This window comes from Rhinolophus sinicus, chromosome 14, assembly GCF_057876585.1.
Source record: "Rhinolophus sinicus isolate RSI-liver-muscle chromosome 14, RSI-T2T, whole genome shotgun sequence".
Classification (NCBI taxonomy): Eukaryota; Metazoa; Chordata; class Mammalia; order Chiroptera; family Rhinolophidae; genus Rhinolophus; species Rhinolophus sinicus.
In genome coordinates, this window is record NC_142514.1 from 15,749,726 (window position 1) to 15,771,620 (window position 21,895).

The 21,895-nt window shown below is 41.1% G+C and overlaps 1 protein-coding gene across 3 annotated transcripts in view; it reads right to left on the reverse strand.

Moving 5' to 3' along the window:
- Nucleotides 1-21,895, reverse strand: part of LUZP1 (leucine zipper protein 1) — a 90,194-nt gene that overhangs the window by 56,509 nt on the left and 11,790 nt on the right. Inside the window, exon 1 of one of the 3 annotated variants that reach the window (XM_088790468.1) lies at nt 18,598-18,746. The exons of the other annotated variants lie outside the window; for them this stretch is intronic. The gene's annotated coding sequence lies outside the window, so the exon portion shown is untranslated. Of the gene's footprint in view, nt 1-18,597; nt 18,747-21,895 lie in introns of those variants that run through there. 3 annotated transcript variants of the gene reach the window in all.

Consider the following 21,895-nt stretch of genomic DNA (forward strand, 5'->3'; position numbering starts at 1 on the left):
AACACAAGGTTAACGCATCAAAGTCTCAATTCAATATTTCCTGAGCAAGGCATGTGCTATAAGTAGGAACATAGAGATAAATACTCTGTTCTTACAATAGTCATAGTCTATTATAAGTAGACAAAGGTAAGCAAATGATTATAACACAACATGGAAAGCGCCAACAACAAAAGACGTACAAAGTACAGCAGGAGCTGACGTACTATGGAGCCAGGAAAGTTTCATGGAAGAGAAGACATCTAAACTAGATTTTAAAGAATGAACAGAAGTTCTCTCCAGACAGCTAAATGGGAGCAAAAATGTTACCTGTCAGTCCATGCTAAGCGTCATAACAGCACTTAGAAAGGGGACAAATCGTTTCCCGGAGTGATCTAAAGAGCTTCAGAGTGAAATTTAAGTTGATCTTGGAGAATGAGTAGAATATGATTATGTGTAAAAAATATGGCCTGGACTTTGCGATGAACTAAAGAAACAATGACTCATGAGCAAAATACAATTAGAAATGCATATATTTAGTTAAGCACAGTAAGAGTAACCCAACCAGACTGTTTAAGTAGCACTGACTCGTTGCTGTTGTGGGTTTGATTTGGGTAGCATTTGCATTTGTTTCATGCAAAGAAATACTGCCTATAGTATTTCAGTTGCTTCAGTTGTTTTTTTGTACATACAAAATCTACGTGCCAGGCTATCTACTATCTATCTGACTTTCTATTTATTTATGTATCTACCTACCTACCTACCTGACTACCTAGCTACCTACCTATCTTTTCTCATTTAATCTTCACAACAAACCTCAGCTAAGTATTAGTAGACTAATTTTAATGAGGAACTCAGCTTCAACAAGACGACAGAAAAGTACAGCTCACAGTACTATATCTATGCATTCTGTTCAGTGCCAGAAATTAAAACGCAATTCATCTTTAAGACGACCCTAAGAACTCGGTATTGTTAGCACTTCTACTTGTAGATGAGAAAACTGAGATACAGCAATTTGCCTGGGGTCACACTGGTAATAAAAGGCAGAACTGGGAATTAAATCCAGGTTTGCCTGATCCTAAAACTCTCTTCCACTAGGTATATTGCTTCATCTATCCTTAGTCATTATTCAGTCTAATTCAATACGCTTCCATTTTTACACTCTGCATTTCCAGTGACTAGTAGGGAGTAGTCTCTTGCATGTACAAGCACCAAATACATTTGCTAAGACACTGTTTCTATGTACTAGACCTAAGGGAAGGCTAACAGCCAGAGAAATCCTAGCCAAGAGAAACCCCAACAAAAGGTGACTTCTCAAAAAACTCTTTTCTCTTCAGGTTTTTCCAAGAGGTAAGGAAGAGCCTCCAATGCTACAGCAGACTAGCCTAAGGGACAGATGCAAAGAAACCTTTTCATCAAGGAGATAGACAGGGTTAAGTCTGGCCAAGACCTGCTTACAGCAATGCAGAGGCCATGCAGTACATACTGCAGCAAAATCAGGTGCTGACGGCTGCAAGACACCAAGCCATATAAGGCCACTAAAAAAATGAAAAAATGAAAAGCTAGAAGTACTTAGATCCTACAAATGCCTCTAAACAACTGCAGGAAACTGACACAGGACAAAAGACTAGAGTTTAGCTGAAGCAGTTCAAGAGTTAAATCCACTAAAACAACTCACATGACAGCAACAGCTCATGCGGGTAGCTCACGTCTCCCACTCATTTTACCTTTTTTTTCACACAGAAAAGGTAAGCTGTTTTCTCAGTTCCCAGCGAATCCGATACCCTTCCAGTGCTGTTTCTCAGCTTGCTAGATGCCAGAGTAGGACCTAGGAATGACGCAGCATCCTCCCTACCTCCCTTCTAAAAGAGGGACGAGAATCAAGAACCTCCCTTCTCATTCCAGACACCACAGATTTGCCCTACTATACGAGAGAGGAACCGTTACGACACTCATCCCTAACCACTTTTCTTTTTCTTCCAGACTAGGGTTAAATAATCCATTAAATTTCAGTCCATTGAATTTTTGTTCCAGTGTCCTTAGACAAGTTCCTTCACGGGTTTCTCATCTGTAAAATGGGACTGATTATGCTAGACTCTAGACCTTACCTCTCTCACAGGAATGTCATTTGAAAGAAATGTTAAAGTACTTGGAAAAGTTAAAAGCACAATAACAATTGCTAGCATTTATTGTGTCATGCTTACTTTGTGTCATTCTAAGCCCTTTGCATGAACTCATTTATTGCTCACAACACTATGAGGTAGATACCATTAACCCCATTTTTCAGATGAGGAAACTGAGGCACAAAGAAGTAGAGTTCCTTTCCCACGTTTACATAAATATCATATGGTACAAATGGAATTCAAACCCAGACCACATCAGTCAATAAATATGAATGTATATTACTAAACTAATGTAATGTGTAATGAAAAGTATGTCGGAATACAGCACATGGCTTAAGGAAGTGCTGTCAAACATTCCACAATAACCTAGTCATTCAACAAATACTTGAATTCTACTTTGTTCCCACCATTGTATACCATCATTTGTATGCATTCTGAGATAAACATGTGACAGACACATTTCTGTGGAACAGAGGCTCTGAAATCACATAGATCTGTCACTTACTAGCAGTATGGGCAAGTTACTTAGCGGTATCTCAGTGACTTCACGTGTAAGACGGGGATAATAACTACCACACAGAATTGTTTAAGGACTAAATGCCTTCGAAAGTCATATCAAAATAGTGGCTGGCACATTGTAAGTACCAAGAAAACGTCATCAGCTACAATCGTTAATATTTTTTCACCCTGTCATTTTACGTATTTTCCATATAAACAAACACCTAAATAATTTTGGCCTCGAAGCTGTCATATAATCTTGAAATGTGCATATATATTGGATTTCACATTTCAGCATCTCCACATTTTGGTAATATTTTCTAGCAAATTTATAATCCATGTAACATTGCTGCTGACATGAGTATACATTCTACCATTTTTAATTTGTAGCTACACTGCATTTCTTACATGTCGAATGACATACTCCAAACGCTCACCTCAATTCAAACTGTCACATTTCTGATTAATTGGTAATTGACTTTTAAGAGTTACTGTACATGGCTTTTTATCAAAACACCTCAAATTAAAATGGTAGAATCTTCTCAAAAATGATTTATTCCACCTTCTCATTTTCTCAAAGCCCAAAGAGTAAAGTGACTTGCTCAAGTTTATATAGCTAGATAAGGACAAAGACTGAACCAAAACCTCCAGACTCAGTCCAAAGTTTTTTCATCAACTCTCTGGGCTGAATAATTCTATTTCCTGTTAGGAAAGGAGATAAACATCTGAGGACGGAGAATGACTCAAATCTTTAAGGATAAAAAAAAAAATTTCAGGATGCAAGGCTTCAACGATCATTTCACATAGCAAAACAAGACCAAAAAAAAGTGGCATTACTCAGTGCTATTTTCTTCTCAAAAAATCATGTCTCAAAAACTTGCTCTACATTCGTATTAATCTAACCCATATTTGCTCATGCCAAAGTCCTACCAACCTCCAGGGAACTGTCACAGGGCAGTATTACTACAGCAAATACTCCTAAAGAGTAAGTGGAGCTTTGAAATTCTATTATACTGAGATCCTCAATGAATTATTTTTGCTGTGATAGAATCTGATTTGGTTGTTGTTTTTTTCCAGAAACAGCTTTCCCTGAAAATCATACTAAAATAAGAGAGAAGACGTAAACATGTTCTTATTAAGGCCACTGATATTCATTAAACTTTCCCAAAATTTTTAGAGCATTTCAGATCTCACATGCGTTTACCGAGAACTCAGTTCATATTACTCTTTCCAAAAGTCTGCTCTAAAACAGACATGTCTGTTTTTGTATGTAATAGTATTTAACCTGAGTCAAGACCAGAAGTGGGCACTCCATCTTACAAGCCACAGCAGGATCAGGGAGAGAGGAAGAGAGAGAACAGGAAGACAGACGGGCAAGTCAAATCAATTATTTACTGAAAAGTCCACACGGCACAGGGCTCCATGATGCATGACTCCACCCCTTCTCTGCTAGTCAGTAGCGGCCACCAGGGTCCAACAACCAGCCAAATTCCAGGCAAAACGGCCTTACCAGGCAAGATGGGGCCAGAAATACGTCTTTTTAACTCCTAGCCAAAGAACAGAGGCTCAATGAGGAAAATTATCAATCAAGATTACAGAGAGATTAAGAAAGAAAAAGGCTATGAAAATGCCTGGATACGTGGGCACTGAGTCTTTCTTTTTTAATACATTTTTTTTAACTGGGGAATATTGGGGGACAGTGTGTTTCTCCAGGGCCCATCAGCTCCAAGTTGTTGTCCTTCAGTCTAGTTGTGGAGGGCGCAGCTCAGCTCCAGTCACCGTTTTCAATCTTTAGTTGCAGGGGGCACAGCCCACCATCCCATGTGGGAATTGAACCAGCAACCTTGTTGTTGAGAGCTTGTGCTCTAACCAACTGAGCCATCAGGCCGCCTGGCACTGAGTCTTTGGAAAGGACATCTATAGTAAAGTATCAAGGACAGAAATAAGGAAAAGTGTTAAAGAATGAGTGAGTGTAAAAAAAAAAACTGCAGACAGAATGTTCTTTTTAAAAAAATGAGAGAGTACAAGGAAAAAAACGATGGCGGTAACTCTGAGGTAGAAAAGCAGAAGGATTTTATTTATTCTAGGACAGAAAAGACCTCAGTGTATTTATAATGTGAAAGACTCAATGAAGAGTGAAGTAAAGATACAAAAAGGAAAGATGATAATTTTTAAGAATGACGTACTAGACAAAGTGGATAGAGGGATGGGACAGAGAAAAAAAGTGATCCGCGTGGATCCTGAAAGTCATGACAAATGTCATGAAAATGGAGAAAGTAGATGACAGGGACTTGGAAAAGTCAGAAGCCGTGCAAAAATGGTAAAGCAACGGTCGAAAAGCCACAGTGAAGGACTCGAAACACACTGATTGTTCCCTGCTGTCCAAGCAGTCCGAATATTCAACCAGCAAAAACAGGAATAACAGTAATTTGTTACAGAAAGCGTCTTGTTTTCAGCGAGGGGTTCGGAAAGGGAGGAAATGTTGAGAGGAAAGATGAAGAACCTAGCTAGGACTTTGCTCACATCTGTCACAGGTTCTACCAGACCCAGCAGAAGCAGCTGGTAAAGGAATACCAGGAATGAGGTGGAGAGGGGTGGGGCGGGATCTTTATACGATGGAGGCGATATCAGTAGGTGGAACTTTAAAGCAATTATCAACAGCAAACATGAAGAGTAAGCTAGGGAATTTAATGGCTGCAAATGTGGGGGGAATGAAGAGAGCGGCACGTACCACACAAGTGTTAGGTATCACTGACATTGAGTCTACAACTCTCTAACGACATGTTCAAGTGGCATGAGCCGCAAATCCCAGAAGCTGGACCCTACCTGGCAATTTGTTGAACTGTGTCAACAGTTTGTTTGTATTCTGAATTGGACCTTTGTTTTTAATAAGGATTTGCTGAGAGCGCTACAGAAGGATATGAGGGACATTATCCAAAACACAAGTGAATGTCACCGACTAGAACTGGAGCTACAGATCCTACTTTGCCTTTTAAGCTCCACCCCCACCCACACACCCAGACAGGAAAGGGGTAGATGACACCAGTTAATATCTGGGTCACACTTCACTGATTTTGGTTATTGCCTAATCAGTTATCTGAACTGACTCACTCTGTTCCTCTTCGTATGCTGTCTAATCCAAAGACAGTGGTAGAAAGTAACACAACAGGCTTTGTGTCAGTGATCCAGAACCCTAACTCTACCAGTCCCCCAGGGACACTTCTTAAACGCCTCTGAGCTTCAGTTTCCTCACCTGTAAAGTAAGAATAATAGTAACTGTTTCATGAGGTAGTTGTAAACATTAAAGAGTTAATACACAGCAGGCACCCGCTACACAGTAGATGCTAAAAAAAATGGTAGATAATATATTCTACTATAACATGCTACAATGACAGAAATTGAAAGACTATTTAAACTAGTATCATTATAAATTAAGCCATTCAAGGTGAACCTGTTTATTTCTACACTGCTATTAAATTCCGTTAAACAAAATATCTTAAAATAACAAATGCATTCCAAAAATTCCTCTGCACTTAGATAATTAGATTACCATCTAATGATAAAGTTACTTATTAGGGTTACAATTCCCGTAACTAAGAACTTACACAATGTTTTGTGGTTTGAAATGTACTGCTTTTTATCCCCCAAAATGAGTATTCCAAAATGAAACAAACCTTTTAACTTTCAGTTCAATCCCAGGGCAATTTTAGAGACTCTCAACATATCTCAAATAGAGTTGTAAAAGCACTTGGATATAGAGTAAAGCAGTTAACAGAATTTGAGGCAAAAGGCTATGCCTTGCCCCCTTTCCCAAATTCAATTAATACCACAAATGTTCTTCGCTTTACCAATCTCATAATCTTAGAGTTATCTTTAACTTTCTTTCTCTACATCATCAAATCCTATCTTTTCCTTCTTCAAAATGTCTAATATATTCCTTTTTTTTTTCCTTTTTTTTTTTTCACTCCCTAAATTCAGATCCCCATAGTGTTCAGATCTGAATTCCTGCAAAAATCTTTAACTGGCCTCCTTTCCACAATCTACATAAAACCCTCTGATTAATCAGTCTATAATTCCAAGTTTATCAAGTCACTGCCCTACTTATAAGACTTCAGTGTTTCCTAAAGGTTGGTTAAGATCAAGTCCAAAATCCTCAGTAGACTGTTCATAATCTGATTGAGCATTACCACACTAATGTTATCTCCTCATCCATAATCTAAACTCTATTTTGGATCAGACAAGTATTCTCAGGTCCAATCAATAATACAAGTTTACTCCAATCTCGGTATCTTTGCTTTTACTTTGCCCTGGGCTGGAAAACCATCCTCTTCCTTTCTGCCTCTTCAAATCCCATCATTCATCTTATTGTAAAGCATCTTATAATCTTAACTGCCTCTATGAATCCTGCATAGACCACTTCAGCCCAGACTAATCTCAGTAAACCTGTCATTTTGACAAAAATTAATAGCATAACAACCAATCTCCTGGAACAGTCACCACTGTACCATAGATTCAATGGCATTTTCACCAAAGAATACTAAATTTTTCATAAGGCTGAATTATTCAATATAAAAAACTCCTTTCATCTGAGACGATGTCCTTTGCTTATCTATTTTAAAATGTTCCATATTTTGTAAAATGGTGATATTTGATGACAGTTGTTTTTCATTTTCCTGTCCTTACTTGGAAAATAGCTCTTTTGAAATATGACTAGTTTATGAAATCCATTTTGCGTTTATATATGGACCAGTATTGTTATGAAATTAGGTACTGCCTCCCCAATTAGAATTTTAAATTTCTGAAGAATAGGGCAATATATTGCACTTTTTTGTCTTTTTGTTTTCTCCAAATTAGGCCTGGGTTAACTATAAAACAAGTACTGTAAACTCAAGAGACTTACCAAAACTCTTCGCTTTAAAAATTGATGTGAAAACTGACCAAAAATGTAACTGAAGCCAGGGTTCCTTGCCTCCTCTCCACTTCTTGTCGCTAAAGATTCTCTGCACCCTTCTGGATTCACCCACTTAATGAACAGCCACCCATCTCCCAATATTTCTTCTAGAATTCCACTCCTCTTGCCACTATGATCTGAAACTTTATCCCTCCACTACCTTATTTCTCCCTGCCCCATTAACTGCCGCACTATCCACCCGACTATTTTTCCATAGTTCTTTTTTTCCCCCTTCTTCCGCCTCCCTGTCCCACTCCAGTTCAAGGGGTTGTTTCTCAGTCTAGTTGTGTAGGACACAGCTCCCTGGCCCATTCTGGTGTTATGAGCCTTGCGCCCCCCTCCCTCCTGCTGCGGTGGTCGGTCGCCAGTCATCGGGTGGGCTGCTCACAGCAGCTCACGGCAGCCCAGGGCAGCCCACCGCAGCCCAGCTCCAGGGAGAGCTGTTGTTCACAATCTTAGCTGTAGAGGGCGCAGCTCACTGGCCCACGTGGGAACCCAAGCGGAGATCTCAGCGTTAGGAGCACCGCCCTCCACAGTTCTTTAAGATCCTGATCATCTCTTTCAAACTGGGCTGGGATCTAATCTTAAAACAAAAGTCCAACACAATCAGCAGTCCTCAAGTTCCTACAAAAAATAGTTTAGCCCATGTTTCAAAGTACATAATTTTATCAAATTATATTAAGAATACCTCATATTGCACTCCAGTACAGCTGTGGCACGAAGCACCAAAACTGGTATTCCTGATATAAACCTACCAGGGACCAGTACTTTGTTACACAAACAGCCTAACTACATGTGTACTATATACTATATTCAATCAACTTCTACTATATTCAACCAGCTTCTGTTTACTTCCTAACAGTCTTCATTTTATTTCTTTAATTATTTTTTTTAATAGGGAAATATTGGAGAACAGTGTGTTTTTCCAGGACCCATCAGCTCCAAGTTGCTGTCCTTCAATCTAGTTGTGGAGGGCGCAGCTCAGCTCCAAGTCCAGTCGCCGTTTTCAATCTTTAGTTGCAGGGGGCACAGCCCACCATCCCATGTGGGAATTGAACCAGCAACCTGCTGTTGAAAGATCGCGCTCTAACCAACTGAGTCATTTGGCCACCTCTCTGGAAGCTCAGCGGCAGCTCGCTGCCTTCAATCTAGTTGTGCAGGGCGCAGCTCACTGGCCCGCGTGGGAATCGAACCGGCAACCCTATTGTTCAGAGCTCACGCTCTAACTGAGCCATCTGGCCACCCCAGTCTTCCATTTTAAAGACATTTAATACATCTTTAAGTTTATCAAGATCTAAAAATGGTATTCTTCCTACCTAAGGAACATAAGCCAATGTTGACCTCATTTCATTTACTTAGAGAATAATGATTTTAAAGGCACACGGTTCATAAAATCATCATATGTTCTGATTTGAACAATGTAAAGTTCAAGAGCAAGCAGAGGAGTCAAATCCTAGCCTGGCATTTACCAGTGTGTTAACTCTGGACTAACTCATCTCATATCTTAAGGATTTTTCATCTATTAAATAGGGATAATAATAGTATCTACCCCAAAGAGTTGTTGAAACGGAGATTAAATAAAGACATACAAAGTGCTTAAGTACAGTAGCTGGCATATAGTCGATAAATGTTAGGTTTTATTATTAGTCCTCAATGACTAAGAATTCTTAGAAAGTTTTCAACTGTAAGACTTAAATGAGCCCCTTATTCACTGATATTAGACACAAACCACTAAGATGGCCTAAATCAGATAAATACCCCAAGTAATTAGGAAGACAGCACATTTGTGACAAAGCTATGTCAGGATTTAAAGAGCCAAAAATTCATTTATCTTGCTCAGAATTTAACTTTTTCAGTTAACTTGAAACTGGATAAAACCAGAAATTTCTTTATGTTTAGAAATAGGAACATGCCATCAGATGATGTAGATGATACCATTTTTCAATCTGAACTCTTCAGCCTCTGCAGAAAGCCTATACAAATAATGCTTTTTGGTAAGCAGGTCAGGAAAATAATTTCACTTTTTAATAATTAATTTCAAACCTGTTTCTATACAGATTTGCCTCTCCACAGACTAAAAATGTTCCACTTTTTACCTTTTAAAAAACTTTTGTAAACCAAAAAATGACTAATTTTTAAAAGGATGTAAATAAAATCATGTTGATATTAATACAAAACAATGCTTTCATTAGAGAGAATTTCAACTCAATAGTAATACAAGTAAAAACAAGTTATATTCAAGTGACAATTTTTATTTAGAGGTTCGAAACAAGTGTTGTTATTTAAGTCATCTTGGGAAGCAATGGCGCCAAGGCTTAAAACCTTTTTAAAACTCCATTTGTAGGATTCTCAAAGACAGTCTCACACACACAAAAATCTTAGTCTCCACCTTTTAGAATGATGTCTCATTTATGACCAAAACCAAGGTTGATTATTCACTTCATTCACCAGACTTGCTCATCTCCAAAAGTTAAGGTAACTCCCCTAAAATGAAGACTTATCAGGATTAAGAATGTGCAATGTGTTCTCAAGACAAATTCAAGAAAAGTATATATACTTCAAACACTTCGGTTCGGAAATCTCATTCAAATAAATATATAACTACTTCCAATTCTGGAAACTTGTAGTATTTGTTTTTAAAAAACAGTCATATGGCCTTACAGATACCCCTCAGAGATACCATAAAACTACCCAGGAACAAAATTGAAAATCTGAAATAGCATACCAGTTCTACGTAAAAACAGCAAAATCATACTATGGATAATAACAGAAGTTGTTTAATTTGAACAATTAAACTATCCTGCTTCTATACCATTTGCTCCTAGAGTACCTCTGAAGGAACGGTGGTGTTTAATATGTTTTTTTATATTCATTCCCCTTGAAAATTTACATTTGCTTCACACTCATTTAGGTAAACTGAATTCTCCAAAAGAAGGAACTTGAAAGTCATTTTTTGTTCTTTTGGCAGTGGTGTTTTTAAAGACAGGTGTGGGGTAAGAGAGGAAACTACCCTAGCTTAGTTTATCTAGCCTGACACATGTTGCTCAAATCACCTTAACTATTACTTATGTACCAGTCTTCAAAATTTGATTAATGTCCCTCTCCTAAAGACAAAAATCTGGCACAGAAGTAATTCATGCCAAGACTTCAGCAATTGGCATTCTAAAAATAAACCCCCAATCTGACTCTCGATAGCTTTGAGACACTGGACAAGATACATGGCTTCTCTGTGTTCCAAATCCTTATCTATGAAATGGGCTAAAATAATAAACAATATACCTATTTCATGGGTGTGGTGAGGATTAAATAAGATTATGTGCCTGACACATGGTAGGCACTTGATAAACATTTGTTGAATGAATAACTGAATCAATGAATATAAAATGCTTAGGATAAGGCCTAATACCTATTATAACTAGTGTTATAACAATCACTAGAGAGCTGTACCTGGAATAAGCAAACATAAATGGCTAACAGTATTAATACCACTATCCCAAAACCTATAGCCAGACAATATTTTTAAATAATTTTCAAAAATTATAATGGTTTGAAATATTCTCATGTTATCTTACCAACAGTCTCAATTTCCAGTTGCAGGGTCTCTTCTTTAACTGATAAAGGACTGGCTAGAACAAGCAGAAATTACGAGTATCTCTCCCCTGTACCAAATACAACCATATAACCAATGTTTGGGCTAAGGATGAGCCATTCAAGAAAAACAGATTTGCTATAAATATAAAGGAAATCAAACTGAACACTGGGGGAAAAAAAAGTTGCTTAGCTTCACCAGAAATTAGTAGTTAAAATGCAGCTTTTAAAAATTCTTGAGTTTCTTCTAGTTTGCCAGTATGTAAAGAATGTTACCTGACTTTAGACTAAATCAAATTAATTTTAAAAATACGAAGAAGAGGAAATTTTTCTTCAGTTCTTTGGGTAAACAATAATGCAAGGTTAAAACTGAAATAATGACTAACATTTACTATGTATCAACATCGTGATCTAAGTGTTTCTGTACATTAAATTATTTAATCCTCACCAACCACTATCACCATCTTAAAGATGGAGAAACTGAGGCTTTCCGAAGCTATGAACTGGAACTGTAGAGCTTTCAATAACCTTATAAGGTAAAGTGCTATTTAACCAAAATAGTCAAAGAATGAGAATAAGACACAAATGAGTAACCAATTGTTAAAGAATCAGAATACAATAAACCACACTTAATAAAGCTTTACTTGAATAAAATTTATGATTCAGAAATGTTCTCCAGGATCTCATGATGCCTAGAAGCCAACACTATGTACAATTCTACTGTGAACGTATAAAGTGTGTAGGAGACTGGGTTAGATATGTACTAACTTTGTAATCCATTCTGAAAACTTTCCTTTTTATAGTGAATTCCCCGTAGCTTATCATTTGTCTGCTCACATTTCAAAAGAAAATTTCCAATTCTACCTATACTTTTTATTTTGACCTAGTTGGAGTAAAAAACGTAAAAGGCAAACAGGCTGATTCCATAAAACATTTCTAGGTTGTTAAAGAAAAAGACAAATGAGAAGATTAAGAACTTAACAAAATTACTCCAACATCTCTCAGAAAATTCCTAAGTACCTCTGCTCCAATGTTTCCATTTAAAAAATTACTAAATGACCCCACAATCTTCTGATATAGTTCCATCAGAGAAGCCAAAATGACCACTGCTTAAAAATACACAGTAGGGGGTGGCTGGTTAGCTCAGTTGCTTAAAGCGTGGTGCTGGTAGCACCAAGGTTGCTGGTTCGATCCCCGCGTGGGCCACTGAGAGCTGCGCCCTCCTTAAAAAAAAAGAAAATACACAGTAGGGATTGGCACGTCTTAAAAAACAGATTTACATTTATCACTCAATTGTGCAATATGTATATTAAGTTAATCCATCCCAGTTACTATTAATTTACATTTGCATTTAAATTGGCTTAAAGTACATACAAAAATGAATCCACACCTTCTTCTGCCTTTAATAAATGAAGAACTACTGAGAGAGTTTACCAGCAAGTCACAGAAGGTGACTTGAAACAGAGGTAATCGGCATAAATTTTTCATTGTTGACATCAAAACAAAATGTTATTCAACAGAATAACTGAAATGAGGGACTACCTACTATCTCATTTCAGTGAATAACTCCCATCTGAGAGCCTCAGAGAAGCACCGACTAAGCACCCTTCCGAGAAGACGCTGTGCATAGTTAGCTCTTTGCGGATGAGATGCCAAAGGAGTACCTGCTTTGCTGCACCAGGACCCGACTCCTGGACTTGCACACCCTAATGGCAGCTGTATTCCCCTGACGCAGCGGGGGCACTCCCAGCCTTTGGATTAGAGAGCACACTAAGTGGAATTCTAGTAAAAAGAATCCCATGGTAACAAGCCTGAGAAATTAAAATTGCTACCTCTAAACAGCATCTTGTGCTCAATCATCAGGAACTCGACTGAGCACCTACTGTGTGCAAAACTCAGTGAGAAGAGCTGAGGGGAGGACTGGCTAAGACCAACTTAGCTGCTGATGGAGAAGCTTCTGATCAAATTAGGTAAAGATACAAGCAAGTGAAGTTACCCAAGAATATGAGGAGTCCCGGCATTACGAGCAACATGATTTTTGAGAAAGTAAGTTGTTTCTGATCCAACTAGGCAGTCACACAGGCTAGTGTGACTTACAGGAATGTGAGGGGAATCAGCAATAGATGTCACAAAACTTTAAGGAGGGATTTACTATTGCGAAGTCAAGACAGACTTCAAAGAGGGGTAACGGAGCTGAGCCTTGAAGGATGGAAAAGATTAAATGGTTCAAGAGCAGACGAAAAAAAAAAAGACCAAAGATAATGGGAAGGAACAAGGTGCTGAATTGGACATGTGGTCATGAAATATTTATTAAATACCTATTACGTGTCAGTCATTGTGTTAGGTACTACGTAGGCGTACACTGGTGAACAACACACGAGTTCCCTGCTCCTGTGAAGTCCAGTATGGAAGACAGATAATAATCATGGAAGCAGATATAGCATTATAAGAGGTAACAGGTAGTAGGAAGGGAGGCGACAGAGGCCAGTGACAGGGGATAACGGGAAAGGGCTAATAAAACAGCATGATGAGGCAAAGTAGCTCTGATACATAAGCTGAGGCTTAAAGGAGGCAGCCAGGCAAAGAGCAGGGGAAAGAGTGTTCAAGGAAGGGTGAGCCACGTATACAAAGGCCCTGAGGTAGGAAAGAACTTGCTGAGTTTAAAATTAAATAATTAAGAAGCTAGTGTGACTGAGGCATAATGGACAATGAGACTGGCATAAGATGAAGTTGGAGAGGCAGGCAGGAGCCAGGTTATATACAAGGCATTATAGGCCAAGATAGAGTTTAAATTTGGATTTTATTCCAAGCCTAAAAGAAAACCATTAGAAGTTTCTGTACATTCATAGCCATACCATTAAAAAGAGCCTGGCCCAAAAGAATATGGGCTATGTGATTCCATTTTTACAAAAATACACAGACAAAACTAATCTATGAAGTTAGAAGTCACCCTGGGGGATGGTAAGGTATCAGGAACTGGAAAGAACGTGATTGGGCCTCCCACGTACTGGTAATGCTGTTTCATGATCTGGGTGCTGGGTATACGGGTATATGCAGTTTGTGAAAAAAGTCACCAAACTGTACTTTTACGATACCTGTATGTGTTTCTGTGTGTGTATATACATATATCATATGCTTCACTAAAAAGTTGTAATCAGTTTTAAAAATTATATGCAAGTTTTTAATGATATAATATACATTTTTAAAATATTACTCTATCCAGATAAAACAGAACTAGAGGGACATATGCAAATATGTAGGGTCTTGATTGGCTGATTAACCTGATGCTTTCAGATACACACAAAATAGGGGGAGGAGTAAATCAAACAGCCAGTGAATACAAAGTACTACCATGTTTATAAAGAATAAATGCTGGGAAGGGCATTTTGCAATAAAGGATAAGCTATATGTTCTTTATAATTTATAAGCAGGTGTGTAAGGTGATAGCTCTAGAAATTAAGAAAGGAATAGATGAAAACAACAATGCCTGAAAAGGTAAGCAATGCTTATGTTTTGGGCTTATATTTTAACATGGTATTTGCAAGCACTTCCCTTGTCCCCACTTTCCCCTCCCCTGAACCCCAATACACCAGAAAGTGTAATGGAACAGAAAAATCCCAAACCTGAGCATCAATCATATATCTGAGTTAAAATCAATGGTCTGCCCCTCACTAGCTCTGGCAGTAACTTCTCTGAGCTCAGCCCCCTCATTTATAAAATGAGGATAATGACTACATCATAGTTATTATTTTTCTCCCTATCATAATCCAAAATGTTGAGTTGGTAGACTGGTATTTTAATTTAATTATTATTTCCTAATGGTATATGGAGTGCTGATGGTTAAGAAGTCTCCATTCTCAAGATTCACAGGTGGGGGAGTATGATTGTAAAACAGTCAACATACAGAAATAGAATGGACAAAGAAAGAGAAACAAGGAATAAGAGGTAAAAATGGGGCTTCTTCTAGAAGCTCAGTAACAGGTTTCAAGCATTTTCTAAGACAGAGACTGAAATGAAAGGAGACTGGGGGCAAGTTCAATGACTTGAGAAATTGTGAACAGGAAAAAATAATCTTACGTCTTCACAGCAAGACGCAGTTTCTAAATGTGGAATATTAGCTAAAACAAGTTAGAGATAAACACTAAGGATATTCTGTCATAGGTGGAAGGGCAAAACCTTCAATCATTTCATAGCATCCCCACCCTTAAGAATTATTTGAACAACCATAACATGTAAGCACTTCTTAAGCATAGCCAAAGGTGTTAAGTTTTATATTTCAGGAGCTACAATTTCAAAAAGGAAAGATAAATAAAAGTTCAACCCCTTCATAAATCATTGGGTAATTTCCCTCACCCCCCCCCACAATGTATCTTCTGTACTAAAAGTAATGAAAACATGGTTCCCTGAGAATCCGTCTTTCCTGATTTGATAAATGTCCCCCATCTCTACCTCTCTTAATATCCTCATGTACCTCACCATTAAATACCTAAGGTTTCCCTATTTCCTGCAAAGTTGGCACACTGACTTGCTAATATTCATTCTGATCGCACCAGTATTGAATCTAAACATAGAAACTTGACAACATTCCCAGGGATCACTCTGCTAACCAATACCTAAAAGGTAACAGATTAAACAAATGAAGGCAGTAGTGGTGATTACACAGCTATATACATTTGTCATGTACACATCACAAACTGCACACTTAAAATTGGTAAACTTTATTGTAGGTAAATTATACCTCAATAAAGCTGACTTTAAAAAAAGAATGTATGCATTTACTCATTCAGCAAATATTTACTGAGCATCTACTACGTGCATCAAAGTTTACACCAAATCTTTCAGCTTGACTATCTGGGTCCTACCTGTATGCAATGTGCTTTCTCATAAGCTGACAGTCCCAAAAAGTCAAGGTACATGAAAAATGGTACAGTTTCTGATCATGAATGTCACCTTTCCAATAGCCTCTACAGTGGAAGGACCATTAGCTATCCAACATCTTCCATTTCATAAATGCAATCTATGATCACCCAGGTACTCCCTAAGAAAAAAATGATTAAGCACCTACTGCATACAAGACATAACACTACCACAGCCTTACTTGTTTGTCTGTCTTTCTACCAAAAAACAAGACCCTCTCAAAAAGCATACTAACAGCGCCGGGAGAAGGTAACGTATTGGGGAATAGACTTAATTTCCTTAGTCTAGGGTCCACAGTGAGCCAGTGGATGAGTCAAAGGCCTCAACACTCGGCCTCCTGGTTCCTAGCACAGCATGCCTAGTGGAGATAACCACGGACCTTAGAAAAAGACTTGAGTTTGAATTTCAGCTCCACTTCTTACTAGCTGTTTTTATAAACTTGGGAAAGTCCCTTTACAGTCTGACCCTCAGTTTGCTCATCTGTGAAACAGGGATGCCAATTACCACCTCACAGCATTGTTGTGACGACTATGTGAGCTATACCCCACCTAACACAATTACCGGGCAGAGTAAACAACTCAACAATATTAGTTCCCTTTCCTGGTCTTAAATTATTTAAGAGTAAGAAAAACATCTATTAATCAAGGCTAATTCCCAATCCCTATTAGTAATCACAGAACAATGAACTTGTATTTTCTACCTTGTTCATACTCTAATCAACTCCCTTCCCATCCCACAGTTTCGTTTTTCAAACTTTAGTTACTATGTTTAGAAAAGTGATTTAATTTTAGTAACCTGGAAAATTCTTCTGAGTAAATTGAGCAAAACCCTAATCTGCCCCAAGGGGAATTCTGAGCAAAATAATTATTTCTGACAAGAGAATTTTCAATGGTGGTTATTCAATTTAACCACACCAAACACGCACACAGTGACAGAAAGCAATCTGGAACATACTGAATAGATTCTCAGAAGGGAAATATCCCCCCTAAAATCCAAACCCCTCCCTCCCTAATCTGAAGTAGTAAAATCTTACTAGGTGATCTAAATTCCCCTGGTTCTGACACTAGTCCAGCTCCTTAAGCCAGCACTGCAGCAATTTGTAAAAAGCCCTGAACAAACCCCACCTATCAAAATATCCCCAAAGGCAGGGAAGTCCAGAGAGTATTTTCTCTTCAACCGACAAATAAGGCAACCAGCTCAGACGCACAATGCTATTCCCAAGGTCATTCAAGTCAGTGAAGGTGCGACGGAGAATCTGCAAGCAGCTTCAGTCTTTGTGGAGATCGCACTGCAGCGTTTTTGGGGGGTGCATATTCTCTTCCCCTCTCCCACCCTCAAGTGTGAGCGCTGGTCTCGGCATTTCCGAAACAAGCCACAACAAGCTCTGCAGTGTTAGGAAAGGGGCTGACGCGATGAAGAAACAGATGCTCCAAAGCAAGATGGTCTTTCTCGGCTCGCAGAGCCTCCTCCAAGGTTATTAACAGAAACCGCAGGCACCTCAGAGCGCGCTAAACGGGACTCCGAACCACCAGCCCAGACGCTCCGGGACGCCGGGTTCCCTGCAGGCAGCCTCCGCAGCCCCAGGCCACCAGTCCCAGAAACCGCACTTCATTCCAGAGCTTCGGGAAGCCATGGCTCCTTCCCCGCCCGGGCAGGGGTGGGGGTGCGCAGGGAGGCCGGCGCGCGCGCTGCGGAAAGTTCACCGCGGCTGCGGCGGGCGGGGGACGGCCCCGGCCCGACTCGCCCGCGTCCCCCTGCAGATTCCACCATTAATTAGTCCTAAGGACTGTCTACTGGCAACTTAAACAAAGCGAATGCCTCGAATTCCTTCCTGGCCCGGCGGTCTGGCTGCGAGACCAGCATCCGCCGGGACGCGGGCCGGCAAGGCGGGCCGACAGCTGCGGCGGCGGGACCCCTCCCCGCCTGGCCCGCGCCCCCGCAGCCCGGTCCCGCACGCCGGTCTGAGCGCTCCCAAACCTCCCTCCTCCTCTTCTGGAGCTCCCGGGCTCTTCCTGTAAGATCACTTCCTTCCTCCCCGGGTGCCCGCGGGCCCCGCGCAGCCCCCTCCCCGGCGGCCCCGGCCCCCCGCCCCGCCGCGCCGCTCCCCGCCCCCACCGGGCCCCACGCGCCCTCCCCCCAATCCCAAACTCGACCCTAAAACTTTCTTCCGTCCCCCCGAAAACGTCCTCCTAGCTCCCTGCCCCAAACATTTCTCCTCGGATTCTCGCTCCCACCGAGAAGTCGCTCAGAATCTTCCCTCCCCCTCCAAAAACTCCAAAAACATTCCCAAGGTCTCACCCCCAAAGATCTCCCCTTCCGAGCTCTTCCTCCAAAATTCCACTCAAACTCTCCCCTCACCTCAACTCCACACACACCCTCCCCCAGCCCTCCCCGGATTGCGCCCGCCGGTTCTGCTCGGTCGCCCCCGGGTGCCCCGACCCCTCAGCGGGTCAGGCCACCCACTCCGGGAGCCCTCCTCTCCCCGCGCCCGTCTGCCCCGGCCGCCCGCGCCGCGCTCTCGCCGCCTCTCCTTGGCCCCCTCACCTCGGCTGCTCCGGCCCGCGCTCCAACCCGCCGTGGGTTCCGGCGCTCTGCTCCCGGCGGCGGGCGCCTCCTCGGGCTCCCCCGGACTGACAATGAGGGGCGGGACCGGAGGATGACGTCAGCGTTCCAGAAGGCGGGGTCTGCGGCGAGGGGTGGGGCTGGCCTGTATGCCCCGCCCCCTCCGTCGGTTTTTTTTTTTCCCCCTCGTCCTAGGACTTGGACTCCGCCAAGTTTTTATTGCTCGCCTATGTAGGTGCCCAGGGCCTGTTGTAGGCGCTGTGGGAAATCAAAATGGAAGACAAGACGTCCTGCTTTCAAGAGGGGCATTCTCTTGGGGGGAGGGAGGGTTGTGAAAATTAAATGTTACAATCCATGTGAAGGTGTTTAGCCCAGAGCCTGGTATGAAGTAATCATTCAACAAATACTATTTCTATTACTCAGCAAATGTGGAAAAGGAACTCAGCTTGGACTTAGGAGACATGGGTTCCCGTCCCCAGCTCTTCTACTCGTATTAACTCATTGCGTGATCCTAAACAAGTCCTTTCCCATCCGTCACTTTCAACTTCTTTAAAATGGGGAGGGACAATGACCAGATGACCTTAAAAGTCTCTCCAATAATTCTATGACCTATTTCCTATGTACCTACTATGTGCAAGGTACCTAGGGCTCAGAGAAGTGGGAGAGGAGCTTTAGAAGGGAGCCCAAGGCACATCCAGCATGGAACAGGACACAGCCGAGACACCCTGCTTGTAGATGCCCTCCCACGTACTGGCACAGAGCTGCATTCACAAGCCAGGGCACAGATGCGCTGAGGGCTGCTTCCTTTCTGACTACAGCAGCATAGCTGGTCTCTTGAGACATCTCTTGTGTAAGCTCCTTATTGCCTAAGAAATAAAGGCCAAAGCTCTGGCCTGGTCTGATCTCTTCCTACCTTTACACATACACACACACACACATACACACACACACACACACACACACACACAGTACAGTTTATCTAAACTTCCCCTAGCACACCCACTGCTTTCCCACATCTGCCCCATTGCTCACACTCTTCCCTTGCTATCTCATCTCAACTTATAACTCCTAGTTTCCCCCAGCCAGAAGCCCACTCTCCTTGCTTGGAATATCCTTGACATTGTGCTTAACTCTCAGGTGGGCATCAACACTCTTTAACTTGTATCAACTTGACCAACCATTTGTTTCTTAGCACTTCCTTAAGGTCAGAATCCACACATGGTCCTAAACAACTGTAATTGTCATTGTTATTTTCATTATCATCATCATCAATGTTATTTCTAGCTCCTAACACCCCATAGCACCTCTAGTGATAATCACCCAGTCATTTCATAGTGGAAGACTCTGAAGTCCTGAGGGAGGGAGAGGCTCACTGAAGAGCTGCCACTAGAACACGAACCAACACTTCAGTTTCTAGACCCTAGGGGGATTTTGCTGAGTCAAATCTGACCCACACACACACACACAAAATGTCTCTGTCACTTGGCACCCTCCAAGGTGGGAACAGCTTGGGGTTCTCTCTGCAAGTTCTCTGCAGCAGAGCTGACCCATTTCTCCCTTGTGTCTTTCTCCTTTCGCTTTCCTTACAGAGAGATGCATCTGTGTTAAACTGCCCTTGGCGTCTCCACCGTCCTCTAGGAGAGCTGAAGCAAGGCACTGGGCGTTTCCAAAGTGCTGGCCTGTGGGAAGAGGGAAAGGGCTTTGGAATTCTAATTAATTCTCTGTGCTGTGGACAGGCAAATGGCTGTCCTGAAATGCCTCGGCTGGTCCTCAAGAGCCCCTAACAAATTGAGGCTTATTTTTAGAACAGCAGATTCAAAAATGCTACTTCCCATGAAAAGCAGGCATGGCCACAGAATTACTACAGGCAAAGAGGGGGCCTTTACTGAGTCCTTCCCATGTGCTGACGCTGATTCCAGGCACTGCAAATGCTTGGAAGAGAGAACCCAGGACACAGGGGAGGTTGTAAAGAAAGAAAGAACTTTCTCCCGAAACCCATGACCCCATCAACCACTTATTCATTCATTCACAGCAAAAGCTTTTGGCACAGGAGAGATCAGGATTCAAATCTCAGCTCCACCACTTACCAGTTGCGTGACCTTGGACTGTCAAGTCTCTGCACCTCAGTTTCTCATCTGAAAAATGGGAATAATAATAGTGCCTATATCCGACAGTGGCTGTGAGGATTCAATAAAATAACATATGAAAGAGCTTAGTTCAGAGCCTGGCACCTAGTTTATGCGAGGATGTGGTGGCTGCTGTTACTATTTCCGCATGGCCTCCCTGTAAGGCCTGTCACGTGCTGGTCTCTGGACTAGAAGTAGGGCTAACTAATAGTTCTGACCTCAAGAAGCTCAGTTGCTTAAATGACTGAGGTAGATTTTCATGAACAGGTAAGAAAAGGTGTCTACTGGGTATTGTTAAATGACAACAGTAAGTTACAGGTGTAGTAGGATCCCATGGTTATAACTTAGCTTAGCATATGCATGAAGATACGGAGAATACAGATAACTAAGTAGGACACTTTCACCCTTTTTTCTTACTTTTTGATTTGCTTTTCTGTGTGTGTGTGTGTGTGTGTGTGTGTGTGTGTGTGTGTAGCAGGAACTTTCAAAAGAGACTCTACTAGATGCTAAGAGGGAAGAAAAGGGGTGAAAATACAGCTATAAGACAAATCAACAATGGGCATCTGAAACAATTATGCACACTGCCATAGAAAATTTCACAGGTCCCATCTCATTCTGCATGGCATTCCAGGGAAAGCTCCTGACCAGACAATTCTCACCTTCTACCCCCTCTTCAGCCCTTAGCTGTACTTGAACTTCCAATACTACAACCAAAAACAAGATTCCTAATGGAACTCCCGGGAATCATGACAAAGCCAGATACTTGTAAGCAGGAAGACTTTTTTTGTTTTCGCTCCCTGTCCTATGCCCTCCCCCACCTCCCAAAGAATAACAATATGTCAGCATCTTGTGCCTAATGTGCCTAAATTTTCACTTTCATTTTCCTCATTATATCTTTCTGCAATTTAATTGTTTTACAAGAAGGATCTATTACTTAGTCATCAGGAAAAAGGCAGTAAAGAAATACATTAAAAAAAAAAAAAAAAAAGCTAACCGTGCTGGGGTTGCTTCACTTTTATTGGTTTGCAAACAATAAAGTATAATAATGTGGTTGAGACCAGTGCTGGGCCTCACAGGAATCATAGAAAGTAAGAGTGGTAAGGGATAAAATCACCCTCAATTCCTCCTACCATCCCCGAAATGGCATTATTTTT